The following is a 15,408-nucleotide window of genomic DNA, read 5'->3' on the forward strand; positions in this document are numbered from 1 at the left end:
GGGTGAAATGACTTCCTGAAAGGAGAAGTCTATCACCACCAACCCATTGCTATGGAAACTCATTGTGACCCAGTCTGGTGCATAATGAGATATACCTTGGTTCTCAAACTTAAATCTGTTCCGGAAGACTGTTCCAAAACCAATGTGTTCCAAAACCAAGGCGCACTTTCCCATAGAAAGTAATGCATAATCGATTAATCCATTCCAGACTTTTAAAAACAACCCCTAAAACAGCAATTTAACATGAATTTTACTATCTAACAAGACCATTGATCCATAAAATGAAAGCAATAATCAAAGTACTGTACTATAAAATAAATAAGACAGTATTGTAGATAAAAAATTAAATTTATTTTTTTTACCTGCACTGATGATAGTCATTGTTTGGATGGGAGGCTTTTATCCATTTCCGCAGTCACACAATCAATCAATCAATCAATCAATCAGTAAATCAGTAGCTGAACTGGGTTCTACACAGTCACAAAAACAAATTAACTGAAAAAGCCTCAAAATCAAAAATGCAAAATAAATAGCCAAAACAAAAGTGCCAAACTTAATCCATTCCACAAGTCTGTTTGACTTCTGAAATGTTCAAAAACCAAGGCGCAGCTTCTGATTGGTGCAGGCGCCCCAGAAACAATAGCCGACTGCCACATCAGATGTTCAGCTCATGCAAAAAGTTCAAAAACTGGAGCACTTTGAAGTGAAGGCCCAAGACAGGTGTTGATCATCATGTGAGCTGCGCACAGGTGGTCTGAAGCGAGCTACCACCATTCCTGTGGAGCCTCCTTTTATTGTGACAAATATGCAAGCCAGGCAAATACATTTTTGGGCTGTGACCTTTACACACCTTCGGTCCTGAGATCGTGGGGTGGGACAAAGCTATTTTGGCACCTGTTCCGCAGCGTCATTTTCCCCTTGCACAGTGTATGACATAGGAGACAAAGGTCTCATGGAAAAGGGTTACAGACAGGACACCGCAGACTGCTGAGATCGCGAAAGGTCAGGCAGAGGTGGAACGATGTACAGACAGCTGTGGCTTGTCTGGGGGGGGGGTTGCCCTGCACCCCAAGGTCACGCGTGCAGGCCGACCGTGGCTGCCTGCTGGTGGGGAAGTGTGCTCCCTCCGGACCCCACACCCCACTCCCCACTCCGCGATATCTCTACAACACTTACTTCTGGGTTTTTGGCGTTTGAGAACCAAGGTACCACTGTACTCCGAAACTCCATTTACCCTTCCTCCAGCCAGGTATGAATAATTGCCCCAAACGTAATGTATTCTGCTCAATCAACTATTTTGCCAGCCATGTCTAGGCTGCCAACAAAAAGAAAAGCACAGGTAATATCACACTTTGTGCTCCTACAGGACCAGTGGTGAGCCTATGGCCCTCCAGGTGCTGTTGGACTCCAACATCCCTGACCACTGGCCATGCTGGTTCTGGGACTGATGGGAGTTGGCATCCAAAGTTGCCATTTATATGTTGCCCAGAGTATCAAGTTTTCCACAGTCCTTCAGTTATATGCAGTAACACCTGCAATGTTTACCCATACTAACCTGAATCCTATTGCTGTTTGCAATGTGAAGGTTGTAGTCATCTAAGTTTTACTCAAAGTACACCCACTGAAATTAAGGCCCCAAATTAACATTAATTTCAATCAGACTATTATGAGTAGAACTTACACTGAATACCTCCCACAGTGTTACATCCCACATGGAACATAATGCAACCTGCCAGTTACATAGGTAGAAGTGGGAGATTTTGCCAGGAGCAGTACAGAAGCAACCCTGGGAGGCAGGTTTCAGCCCTGGCATCTCTCTGTTATGCACTGTCTGGATGGTGAGGAGAAAAAGCACTAGCTCACTTGGTTCCGCCCTCTGTCCCTCCTTCCAGCGACCTACTGGGGGGGGGGGCAGCCCTCAATATTTTATTCAGATTGTTATCATTGTTAAGGAGCAATGAAGGACCCTCTCCTCTCGTTGGCACAGTCCAAGTTAGCTCTAGAAAATCTATCTGCCTCTTAAGCTTCACAAACATTCTGCAAATTACTAAATGCAAAATCACTTGCATTTATAGGAATGCTCTTCCATTACAAAATGCAATCATTTTATATTATGTACTTGTACATTTCATTGTCGTGACTTGTAACCCACCCTGGGACCTTATGATAAAAGAGTAGAAACTGTATAAACAAACAAATCATTGCAATGTGTGATGATACTCTCACCCCACATTTAATTCACAATCTGCTGTAGATTCAGCTGTCACGTTTTTACAGTTGTGTGATGGTACTTCTTTGTTATCCTATAAAGGTAAAGGTAAAGGTACCCCTGCCTGTACGGGCCAGTCGTGTCCGACTCTAGGGTTGTGCGCCCATCTCACTTAAGAGGCCGGGGGCCAGCGCTGTCCGAAGACACTTCGGGGTCACGTGGCCAGCATGACGAAGCTGCTTTGGCGAACCAGCACCAGCGCAGCACACGGAAACGCCGTTTACCTTCCCGCTAGAAAGCGGTACCTATTTATCTACTTGCACTTAGGGGTGCTTTCGAACTGCTAGGTGGGCAGGAGCTGGGACCGAACGACGGGAGCTCACCCCGCCGTGGGGATTCGAACCGCCAACCTTCTGATCGGCAAGTCCTACACTCTGAGGTTTTACCCACAGCACCACCCGCGTCCCTGGTTTGTTATCCTATGGAATATGACAAAAAACAAAACAAAAACAAAACCCTTAAACATTTAGAGTTCTGCAGGACAGTACCATTAGTTATTGTGCAGTGTTCCTGACCTGGTGTCCGGGGAGCTATCAGGTGAACTTTATTATGGTCACAGACCAGGATAAAAAACAAGCAAACATATAAATAAAATAGCAGTTAGGATTTTTTTAACTGATAAATGTTGGAGCAAATAAGGACAAAGAAACAAGCATAGGATAAAACATCTGAATAAAATACAAGATTAAACACTGATAATGGATGGATAAAAACTGATAATTAAAACAGATAAAAACTAAAAACAAATAAAAACATGCAGTTAAAACAACTGTAAGAGCGTAAGAACTAAAAGACTCACAGTTAAAACAACTATAAGAGGCTGCAGAGTAGAAGCCTCTGAAATAGAGGACACTCACAGCATTGGAAACTGATGTGCAAATATGGTTAAAACAGACAATTAAAACAATGTACAACAATAAATTTAGATACAATGTGCAACAATAAACTATCCCAGGGTGTTGACTCAGAGTCACCCATGGAACCGAGTTTGGGGATTTTCATGCCGGACTATTTTGAGTTGGGCGATGGTCTGCGTCTACAGATTTGCACACAGAATCTGGCAACCATCCAGGTCGTACTCAGAAATAAATGGGGCTATTTTATCCAACCCACAGCTTTATGGGCTTTTCAAGGGAGGTGGTTCAAAGTTGATTTAAGTAGCTTTAAAAGGGAGGGGAGGTTTAAAAGTCCACCCGACAGCTCCTGGAGTCCTTTACTGATAAAAGTTGGCAGATATTTTCAAAGGTTGAGCCTTTTTATCAGGGTAATTTGATCATTAGAGCTCCTACTCACGCAGCAGAGACTCAGCTGAGACTTGACCCGGCACCATCTTCCCCGGGGTTGGACTCGATGGCCCTTGTGGTCTCTTCCAACTCTATGATTCTATGAAGTCGGGGGCAGCTATCAGGTGTAATAGTAGGTTTCAGATTGTGTGTATAACCCAACATTTCATTTATTGAAACAGTGAGTTTCTGATCCAAAATCTGTTGAAAAATGTTGCATCAACCCTGGAAGAAGAGATGTGGGGAAATAACTGGAAAAGTAAGGTGCTCTCCCAAAACAGCTACCTGGTCATATGATGGAACTGGATATTTGCCTGTTGAGTGGTAGAAGGGGAAACTAGAGTATCTTGAATGAAAGTAGGATCCATTAACAGTTGTATGCTGCCATCCTGTGGATACAACTGGAACCTCACCTGTTTTGATATATCATTACTTGGCACTTGGGGTGGATTTGACCTCAGCCCTCCAGGTGTTCTGAGACTACAATTCCCATCATCCCTCACCACTGGTCCTGCTAGCCAGGGATCATGGGAGTTGTAGGCCAAAAAACATCTGGAGGGCCGAGGTTGAGGAAGCCTGCTTTAGGACAATGAATACAATAAAGGCTTCATAGTTACAGAGCACATGTAGAGGTTGGGCACAGGCTTATTCCTTAGAGCAGGAACCCTGTGACTCTGGTCCTTATTAGTGCTGACGTCACTGCAGCGCCTGATGGCTCACAAAGCAAATCTGGCAGAGACTGCAATATGCTACAGTAAAATAATAAATAATAGAATGGAAATTAATGTATTTGATTGACAGATCACATTCCTTTTTCACAACTGATCAACTGCATTGCATCATTATTTTATTTAATATATTGCACAGGCCACGCTTCCTCCAAAGGACTCTCAGTGTCGTCTATGTTTTGCCTGCTATTCATTTTAGCCTCACAACTATGGTAGATTAGGCTGAGATAAGCACTACACCAGGCAGGCTCCACATATTCTCCCCCCTTGAGCCGTCTGATACTGTTTCCTAGAGGCATGTCCTAGAGGCACAAAACATATACCCTCCATTGTTGTTCATGCACCCTGCACCAGCCCCTCTGTCAATCCTTCTGATGTGCTTCTGTATTTAGACGTTCTTGCTCTGATCTGATTTCCCCGTGGGTTGTGCTGTCCCATTGCTTCCCCTTTCTTTCCTGTCAATCATCATTTGTTTTGGTTTGTTCTTCTTCCTGTCTTTCAGCATATCCTGACATCCCTTGAGGCTGTTTATTTCTGTAATGTCTCACTGAGGTTGTGCATGAAGAATGATGGCAGATCCATCCGCTACTGAGATCTTGCATTGTCACTTCTTTGCAGGGATTGTCAGTAAAATTTTTCTTTTAATAAGTATATTATATAACACAGTACTTTTTACTCAGTAAATATTTTCTTTCCGTCTTTCTATATTGATTTATTGGTTTGTTTGTTTCTTGCCTGTATAGAATATTCTGTTTTTTAATGTTTGATGCTTTGTTGTGTTTTCATATATGCTGTGAGCCACCCAGAGTGGCTGGGGAAACCCAGCCAGATGGGTGGGATATAATAATAATAATAATAATAATAATAATAATAATAATAATAATAATTTGTCCTCTTTTCTCAGGAACATTTGGCCCTTTCTCATGTTCTCATAAGAACAACGTATTATCAAGGATGAAGGGGCAGCTCTTGCAAACTACAGTCCAAGAGTAGCACTTGAATGTGCAACCCCTCACTCAAGTGCAGAGATCTGCAAGAAGAGCATGAAACTAACAAGCTGTTCTTCTCATCCAGAGATAAAATCAGTGCTTTTTTCTGGGAGGACACAGGGGTACGCATACCTCTAAACATTTTGTGAATCTAAGTTTGGCCTCATCGAGGGGCAGTATTTCAATATAAGTAGGAAAATGAGAGTACCCCTAAACATTTTTTTAGGGGAAAAAAGCACTGGATAAAATTAACCACTAAGTGTCAATATTGCATCTATGGGAAAAGAGCTCCTCTAGATTCCCTGAAGGTAAATGGAAAGTCAGTTTTATACTCCTGAAAACAAGGAGTAGACAATGCACAACATCTTGCTGAACCTGCAAGAATTGTGTGAAAAGAAGGCAAAGGCAAGAGAGGTAAAACTGACAAGTCTTTCCCTTTACCTCACCAGGGAGTTGAATCCACTGTGGAATTTACAGTCAATCGTACCTCTAAAAGAGATGAGGGGCCTTTGAGCACAGTTGGAGCTTATGCACATTATCCCAAAGATGACATAGAACATGATGGTGAAATTGGAAAAGAGATTCCACTCACCTCTGTGGCCCACTGGAAGCCACTTCAGTATAGAGGCAAAATTGAGAACCTCTTCTCATTTTAACCACTCCTTGGTGGAGTGGCTTCATTGTGGCTGTAGATGTGAGAGGTAGGTCTTTTCAATTTAATCGTCTGCCCTTCAGAGCCTTTTCACATAATTCTCAAGAGTTTAAGCAAAATGTAGCACATTATCTAGTCTGCAGTCACAATGAAGAAAAACCAGCAGGAACCCAACCAACTCATGCAGGGAGAATCTGCAAGTTTAGTTCATAGAAAAAGAGGAGAGATCATCCTGTAGATCAGGAACTGGTTAAGTAACAGGAATGATAATGTTTTGCTGCTTCTAGCAAAATATTTTTTTAAAAAATGTCAAACATCAAAAACTTCCCTATACAGGGCTGCCTTCAGATGTCTTCTAAAAGTTGTGTAGTTCTTTATCTCCTTGACATCTGATGGGAGGGCATTCCACATGGAGGGTGCCACAACTAAGAAGGCCCTCTGCCTGGTTCTCTGTAACTTCACTTGTCACAGTGAGGATCCACCAGAAGACCCTCGGAGCTGGACCTCAGTGTCCGGATTGAACAGTGGGGGTGGAGACACTTCTTCAGGTATGCTGAAGCAGAGAGTAGGAATAAATGGACTGTTCTCCAAATGAAGAGAGGTAGACAGTGGAGTCCCCCCCCCCCCCAAGATCAGAATCAGGACTTGTGCTTTTTAACTTGCTCTAGAGCATGGGTAGGCAAACTAAGGCCCAAGGGTCAAATCCGGTCCAATTTCCAATTGCCTTCTCACTCCGGCCTGCAGACGGTCCGGGAATCAGCATGTTTTTACATGAGTAGAATGTGTGCTTTTATTTAAAACGCATCTCTGAATTATTTGTGGGGCATAGGAATTCATTCATATTCCCCCCCCCCAATATAGTCCAGTCCCCCACAAGGTCTGAGGGACAGTGGACCAGCCCCCTGCTGAAAAAGTTTGCTGGCCCCTGCTCTAGAGTTAGGACTGAGTAGTGAGGTGGTCAAGTTTGCTGATGATACTAAATTGCTCAAGGTTGTTAAAGCAAAAAAAGATTGTGAAGAGCTCTAAAAGGATCTTTCCAAATGGAGTAAACATGTGCTAAATGGGCAAATGCAATCTGATGTAAACAAGTGTAAAGCTATCCCATGTCAGGGCAAAGCATCTGAAGTCCGCCTATCTGCTCCTGGGCTCTGAACTGGTGGTGATTGACCAGGAACGAGATCTTGGTGTCACAGCAGATACCTCAGTGAAGATGTTGAGCCAGTGGGTGGCAGCTGTGAAAAAGTCCAACTCCAGGCTAGAAATCAATAGGAAATGAATTGAAAATAAAACTGCCAATATGACAAATGTCATTATATAAATCTATGTTGCGAATGCATTTGGAAAACTATGTCCAATTATGTCTGCCAGACCTCAAAGGGATATCCTAGGGTTGGAAGAAGTCCAGAAAGGGGCAACTGGAATGATCAAGGGGGCAGAACAATTTCCCTATGAGAAAAAAGTTGCCACATCAGGGATTCTTTTGTTTAGAGAAAAATTGAGTAAGAGGTGACATTATAGAAACTTACAGAATTCTGCATGGCATGGAGAAGGCGGATAGAGGAAAGTTTTTCTCTTATAGCTCTAGAAATTGTGGGCCTTCAAGGAAACAGAAGTTGGAAGTTTCAGGACAGACCCAAGAAAGTCCTTCATCAAGCAGCGCAGTTAAACTATGGAACTCCCTCCCACAGGAAGCAGCGATGACCACCAACGTCAGGCTCCTGCAACTGAGTTTCGGGCTGTGTGCACGCCGTATGTTTAAAGCACATTGAAAACACATGACCTCCCCCAAAGAATTCTGGGAACTGTAGTCTGTAAGGGTGCTGAGAACTGTGGCTCTGTGGGGAGCAAATTAGAGCTTCTTTGGTGGAAAGTTGTGGTGTGCACACAGCCGTCCCTTCAAATACTGGGATGTTTCCCCCCTCTTTCTTTCCTAGGCATCCAGCAGTAAGGTTCCAGCACATGCTAACCACAGACAGATGGCAGCATGATGCTGCATTTTGCAGAAGTATTATTCCAAGTTATGCCCTGCTTCCCTCCGGCATGTTACAGACATAACTCCTCAGAAAGGTAGAAGTCTTCATGCACCTTCAGACCTTGCCCTGGAACCTCCAGCAGTGAAGCCTCCATGTTCAGAAGCCGTTTATCTCTGATTACCAAATGTTCAGTACAAACAACTGGGCAGGGCTGTTGTGGACTTTACACCTTTCATGCTAGCTTTCCAGAGGCATCAGACTGGCTGCTGTGGGGAAAGAAGAAGCTGGGCTTTCTTACTTTTTTGGACTGATGCAGGACTCGAGGCCTGTTAATATGCTTTCATCCACATCGTAAAGGCCATCTACACAAAACTAGAGCTGGATCATTTTGTGAGGAGGGAAGAGGAATGACAAGCAAACGAGCGTCCCTTTAAACTGCTTGCAAGAATGTGAATGTTATATTCTTCTAATTGGAGGCTGATTTCTGCCCCTGCAGTGTTCTTGAGTGTGGGGAGCTTTGGGATTAGATCGTAGGAGGAAGGGAGAAGGAAAAGACTGATCAGCCAGTTAAATTCCACAAGTGTTGTGTTGTTGTTTTTTGAACATCCTTCAAATTCAAGCTTGACAAGTGACATTGAAATGTTTCAAATGTCGAAAACTCACCACCTAAAAATTTTGCCCAGTTTTAAAATTCTGCAGCATTTCATTTTGGCTGTAGTCTAAATTCCTGTTGCAAGGCAGAACCATTCATTTGCAACTGAAAGCCCAGCAATCCTACAGGCAGAGGGCTGGAGTGCCACTCCTCTCTGGCAGATGTCTTATACAGGGGTTCTTGGGATCAGAACAAAAAGCTTCCTGTAGACATCAGCTCACAAGGACTTGGGAAGCTGCCTCATAGCAAGCCAGACCATCGCCCATTGAGTTCAGTACTGTCTACACTGACAGGCAGTGACTCTCCAGTGTAACCTTCCGCATGAAGGCAGATGCTCCGCCAGAGAGCTGTGGCCTTTCTCAGCTCAGGCATCGTGAACTGTGCAAAAAGCAAATTTGGAGCAGAATTCTTTAATCTGTAATAGATCATGCCCCATGCAACATGCACTGATGCTACTCTGTTAAAATAATTTTATAAGGTGTGTGACTTTGTTTCTCAATTTGATCCTTCTACATGGTTTTGTATGTATTGTTTTGACCAAACTGCGGGAGGCAGTGGAAGACAGGGGAGCCTGGCGTGCTCTGGTCCAGGGGGTCATGAAGAGGCGGACATGGCTAAACAACAACAAAGTATGTATTGTAGTATTTTATGCATTGTGACATTGTTATTTTTATTGATTATGGTTTAGTAATTTATTGCAATTAAGAGTGAATTTCTGTTTAATTGTTATTTGCTGCTATTTAATTTTATTGTATACTATTATGTTCTAATGGATTATTCAACATTATTTGATAAAAGTTGTCTATGTTAAAGGTATGTTTTTATTATGACTTTTTATATTGGATCAGGTTGTTATAAGGTCTGTGAACTTTGTTGTATATTTTGTTGTTTTTTCAGCTTGTAAACTCTGCATAGTCATATAGAAAGGGTGATATGCAAATTAGAAATGAAATAGAAATGAAACAGAGAACTTATTTTATGTGTTTTGGAATCCTAGGGAAAACAGAGCCATGCACTCAAACTAACAGACAGTAAGCTCAGGAGAGACAAAGGAGCATATTGAACACAAAAAAACACTTTAAGGATATTAACACACTCAATCAACATCTCATTTTACATTTGAAATAAATATGGCTGTATCAGATCTCAAACTGAGCCTAAAGGGGGAGTGTGCTTTGGGAATGTACCCAGGAGAAAGCATTGACCCATTGAAAGCATCAAATGTTTGGGCACACTCAATGACTAGTCCAGAAAGCAAATGCTGTCCTCAGTGATGTTGTTAAACAGCCATAGCTACAGGGAGGAGGGGGGACAACCAGCTGGGGGTTTTTGCCCTGGGTGAGGGGTGCCTCTGTGTGCATATGTATGCAAATATGTCCGTGAGGGTGCCAAGCTGGGTCTTTGACTGGGGTGAAATTAAGCCTAGTTTATAATGAATCCCAGATTAGTTTGTATCTCTTGGACAAGGAGAAAGCTTGGGCAAGATATAGAGATTGTCCATGACAGCATAAGACAGGTGATGAAAAAGGTACAATTAAGGGTTTGGGTTTTTGTTGTTGTTGTTTAGTCATTTAGTCGTGTCTGACTTTTCATGTCCCCCTAGACCAGAGCACTCCAGGCATTCCTGTCTTCCACTGCCTCCTGCAGTTTGGCCAAACTCATGAGCTGGTAGCTTCGAGAACACTGTCCAACCATCTCATCCTCTGTCGTCCCCTTCTCCTTGTGCCCTCCATCTTTCCCAACATCAGGGTCTTTTCCAGGGAGTCTTCTCTTCTCATGAGGTGGCCAAAGTCTTGGAGCCTCAGCTTCAGGATCTGTCCTTCCAGTGAGCACTCAGGGCTGATTTCCTTCAGAATGGATCGGTTTGATCTATTTTCACTCCAGGAAGAAGAAACACTCAATGCAGGTCTGATAGACCCTATAGCCCATTATTTCACCAATGTTTTGAACTCAGGGTCCCCTTCCAAAGCTGCCCTACCTATTGAGCCCAACAGTTAAGCAAGTAGCAAAGAATCATTGCTCTGATTGAAATTAGAGTCAGAGAAGAATCTGCGGAGTCTCTGAAGTGAGTGTCCCAAGCTCCTGAGACTCATCTCTCAGAGCTCAGATATGTGAGCCTTCAAGAACATCAGTACATTACATGTGCAAAACATGTAAGAGAGCTCAGTTTAGGGTTCTATATTTTTCTTTCACGAAAGCAGCCATGGCACAAATAATGTTGCAGAAATTCCATGGAGATTAGGGGTGCTTAACCCTTCAGCAGCTTGCCTTGTCCAAATCATCCTCCCAAAGCAGCCCCTGGAGATTCATGTTGAAGAGGTTGAGGATCATTTTGGATTAAAAAAAAATGAGGGTGAAAAAGGGTCAAGCACTTCCTCCTGCTGCTGCTTCTCCACTCTAAATTCTCTGCTTCTGAAGCTGTTTTGTTTTGTTTTGTGTTTTGTTTTGTTTTGTTTTTTAAGCATCAGGGCTCTTACATGAGTTTACCCTTTTTCCATCTTGAAAAGTTCATAGAGCTAAAGGAGGAAGTTGGAAAAGTGGTCTCTTTCCCCTTCCTGTTTCAGCTCTATGTGCATTTCAAACCTCAGATTTGCACCCAAACAGCTGAATAGAAAGCAGAATGACCAAGAGGGTAGATGGGAAGTGGATCAGGGGAGAAAGTGAAGTGATTCCTTGTTCAGGAGCACTGAAATGTGGTGTGTATAAGGGAGTGGTTACATCAGCAATGAAGCAGCTCAGACAAGGAGCTTATATAAGAGCTGGAAGCCACACACCTTCCTGGCTTCTTCCTGGCACTTCCACATGCTTCCTCCTCCTCCCAAGTAGCCTTATGTGCAGCTACTAGAGCACCTCAGCAGCAGCCCTGAAGCTTCTGCCTGGCTTGCCATTTCTTCTGCTTCTTGGTGATGGGTCACTGTTGTTTTTGTTACCCTATGTAAAAACCATGAGGAGCTTGAATTAATGTTTCTGAGGTGCTGGCAAGCACCATATCTGGTGTGTGGGTGTGGGTGTGAACTATGGAAGGAATGTGCACCTTAATTTGTTGTTGGCTTTTTGGAGTCTCCATGCAAAATCATGGAAATTCAAGAGGATCAATGTTCATTGTACTGAATCAGACTTTTACTCAACCCCCGGGCAGTGGCCAGGGTGGTAGTGCCCCTGACAGTCTCTCAAAATTCCAAAGGTGCCCAAGGGCCCCTAATGTTTGCCAATCTCTGAATGTTGCTTAAGATTTGATGTCATCTTACCATGTTCATTTATCACTAAGAATGCTAAGGATGTCATAGCTGAAATGGCTCCATTTAATGGACAGGCTTTAGCAAAATAGGCTAAATTGGTTTTTTAAAAGTACCTTACAAAAATGTAATCCTGTGCATTTCCCAGAGAGGAAACATTTTCATTAACACTGTCATGTAAAAGAAATCCAGTCATCCAGTCTGTAGCCAGGGTCCCTTGAATGACTGGCTTCCTGTACCAAACACTGTTTGCCAGGAGAGCGTTCATGTCCCTAAGGATGCTCATCTGTCTTGTGTGTCTACATGAGCAGAAAATAATGCCCATGAGTGCACCTGTTGCAATGCCAGTTGAATGGTGGATGTCTGCAACAATAACTGTCTGTTTCCATGAAAGCTAAGGTGAAAATGTTTTGCAAATTAATACTGAGGGGCCTGGACATTTTGCAGGCACCGTATTTTTCGCCCTATAGGACGCACTTTTCCCCCTCCAAAAATGAAGGAGAAATGTGTGTGCGTCCTATGGGCCGAATGCAGGCTTTCGCTGAAGCCTGGAGAGCGAGAGGCATCGGTGCGCACCGCCGTCTCTCGCTCTCCAGGCTCCAGGAAGCTATCCGCAAGCCTTGCATGCCTGGGGGGAGTTCCCCCGGGCGCGCAAGGCTTGCGGGCGGCAGCCGGCAGCACGGAGCACGGGGCGCCCTTCGGAGGACGCCCCATGCTCCGTGCAGGTGTCCGCAAGCCTTGCGCACCGGGGGGGGCGCATGGGGTGCCCTGAAACGGAGCACCCCTGGCGCCGGGCAGACATCCGCAGCGTGTGGAGCCCTGTGGGAGTTCCCGCAGGGCTCCCCATGCTGTGGACAATAGCCTGCCGCCCGACGCGCGGGGCACCCTGAAGCAGAGTGCCCCTCGCGCCAGGCAGACATCGGCCAGCCCCACAAGCTCGGGGGACAGCGGGGAGGCGCAGCACCGCCATCCCACTGTTCCCCGACCTGGTTTTGGGGGGGGGAAATAAAGGGAAAAATATTTCCTTTATTTCCCCCCCCCCAAAAAAAAGTAGGTGCGTCCTATGGGACGGAGTGTCCTATGGGACGAAAAATACGGTACATCCCCCAAATTTCCAGTTCTCTCTTCATAACAATGAGAGTAGGTTCTGTTGCTGAGCTGAATAGCAGCAGGCAGGTAGAATGAAATGTTGAACCAGGATCTAGGATGCATAACAAGATACTAGTCCTGTTGAGCAGTGGCGTAGCGTGGGTTGTCAGCACCCGGGGCAAGGCAAGTAATTTGCACCCCCTAACCCGTGGATTTGCGCCCCCTAACCCTAACCCCCAGATGTTGCGCCCGGTGCGGCCGGCCCCCCCTGCACCCCCCACGCTACGCCACTGCTGTTGAGGTGTTCACCTCCATGTGTTCTCAGAACATGAGGGGAAAGTAGCTTCACTCCAGACTTTCCTGTGCTGAGGGGGCAGGGGAGATCTGCAGCGGGAATCTTCATGTGGCCAAACGCTGATCCTACAGGGTCTTGATCACACATGGGATTCTAAGCACATTCAGCCCTCAGAAATTCTGCTCAATGTGCAAAGGGTCAAGACTGCAGTCAGCAGGGAGGGGGGCATGGGCGTGAGGGCCAACTTCTCCCTCCATGCCTTTTGGGGATGTGTGGAGGTGAATACCTGAACAGGGCTAATGTTTCTCTCACACACACCCAAATCATATTTTCATGCATGCAGAGAGAGATCAAAATCACCCCTCTCTAGTAGCATGCTATGATGTTACAAGACAGCCACTAGAAACCCAAACTCTCCATTCTCATTCCACACAACCCCTGGAGAGACACTGGCTGGGTTGCTAATCTCAGCCTGAGCCTCTGGTCTCCTCTTTTTTTTTTATTGGCCAGCCCTTTAACATAATTACAGGGAATCTGCATGCAAATTGCTCATTAATTCAGGCACGTTTTGGCAGCATTTAGAATCAGAGAAACCTATTTGGAAACAACTCTCTGCAATAGCGGGAGAAAGAAGAAGGGTTCTCCAAAGGGTGGCTGGAGCAGCAGTCTAACTGGAACTCACACAGCCAGGTCTCCTGGGAGGGCTAGTATACAATTTCCCTGCCTCCAGCTGGGTATGAGGTGGACGGGTGGAGGGCCCATTCCATTAAAAAGGAACAAGGCAGGCGCTTGCCAGCAAGAGAGAGGAGAAAGAGATATATCAAGCAGAGCATGAAGAGAATATGGCATTGGAGACGGATTCCAAATGCAGCTATGTTTTTTAAAAATAACAAAAACAAAAAAAGAGCTCCTAGCCCCTGGGATTTGGAAGATGCATTGTTTGCAAAGCCTCATTAAATCTCACCAAGAAGAAGTTTGAGCCAAGAGGTCAAGGAACAGAGCTTCTCACCCTTCTCTATGCCTAGGAAAATAAATTATACAAAGCAGTTGAAAATGCAGAATAAACTATGTAACGCTAAGTCTAGTTAGGCAATGTGGGGAACAGGAGCCGGTCAGCTGACACTCAAAATGAGAATTCAAGGAATGCTGCATGCACTCTCACCCAGCTCTATTCAAAGCAGGTGTGGCTCATGCATACGCCCAAAATATGTGTTCACCATATTTTTGAGGAATGTAGTACACAGGCTGAGTTTTAAATTTGGCCACATGTACACAGCGGTGACCTATAAGGGGGACATTGCCTCTGCACAGCCTTCCCAGTGGCAACAATGCTTGTTGGGGCTGCAGCGAGGTGGGGCAGTGGTGGCAAAAGGTTGGTGGTGGCAGCAGGCACAGGCAGACCCACATCCGGCATGGCTGTCACACCGGCATGGCTTTGCCCTACCCTTGCCCCACCACCCTGCCCTGCCCCAGCCCAGTTCTAGTGAGTAGCAACACTATTGCAGCTGGGAAGGCAGGGCAGGGGTAGCATCCCAACTCGCATGCATGTACGTACATCATTCACACAAACATCAGCGCATGTACAGGAGAACATATAGACAGCCCTACTCTGTTGAACTGAAATAGGTGCTGCAAGATCAGGTCCCTCTAGGCTCTAGGCTCCAGAAGATCCCTGATAACATAATCAGAGTTTACCAGGGCCTAGAGGAGGGAAGGGGAGGAAGTGGTCTCCCAAGGTGATGTTGGAACTCCAACTTCCATCAGTCCCAGGCAGTTGTAGTCCAACTCTGAAGGGTGCCAGCTCCCCACCCCTGGCCTAGATGCCTCCAAGAAAGTCCAGATCATTTCAACCCCAAACTGAGGGCACTGCAGCTGATTCCACAAGCAATTGATTCCACAAATCTACCACCCAAGCCCAGTATTTCCAGAGTTCAGGACCATGGCACATCAGCTACAGATCTGCAGTGAAATCACAGATGGGTATCCAGATCCCTCCTTGCAACAAAACAAAGCCACAGGTGAGATTTCCCCATTGATTCCAGTTCAACCCCCCCTCCCCCCAGCAACAGAGCTGGTCAAATGAAAGGGAACATTCAATGTACCCCCAAATGCTTTTTTTGCCTTTAGGCAGGTTGAGTTCCAGAAAACAATCAAATCCTCATGGAAAATTCTAGCCCACCCATATAACTTTTCCTCCCCAGGAAAGGGAACATACAGCTACTAATTGCATAGTGAAATGTGG

The 15,408-nt window shown here is 45.0% G+C and overlaps 1 protein-coding gene across 1 annotated transcript in view; it reads right to left on the bottom strand.

Moving 5' to 3' along the window:
- Positions 1–15,408, bottom strand: part of OLFM2 (olfactomedin 2) — a 217,498-nt gene that overhangs the window by 181,514 nt on the left and 20,576 nt on the right. The gene's annotated exons all lie outside the window — the stretch shown is intronic.

This window comes from Podarcis erhardii (assembly GCF_964252035.2).
Source record: "Podarcis erhardii genome assembly, chromosome: 2".
NCBI classification, from domain to species: Eukaryota; Metazoa; Chordata; class Lepidosauria; order Squamata; family Lacertidae; genus Podarcis; species Podarcis erhardii.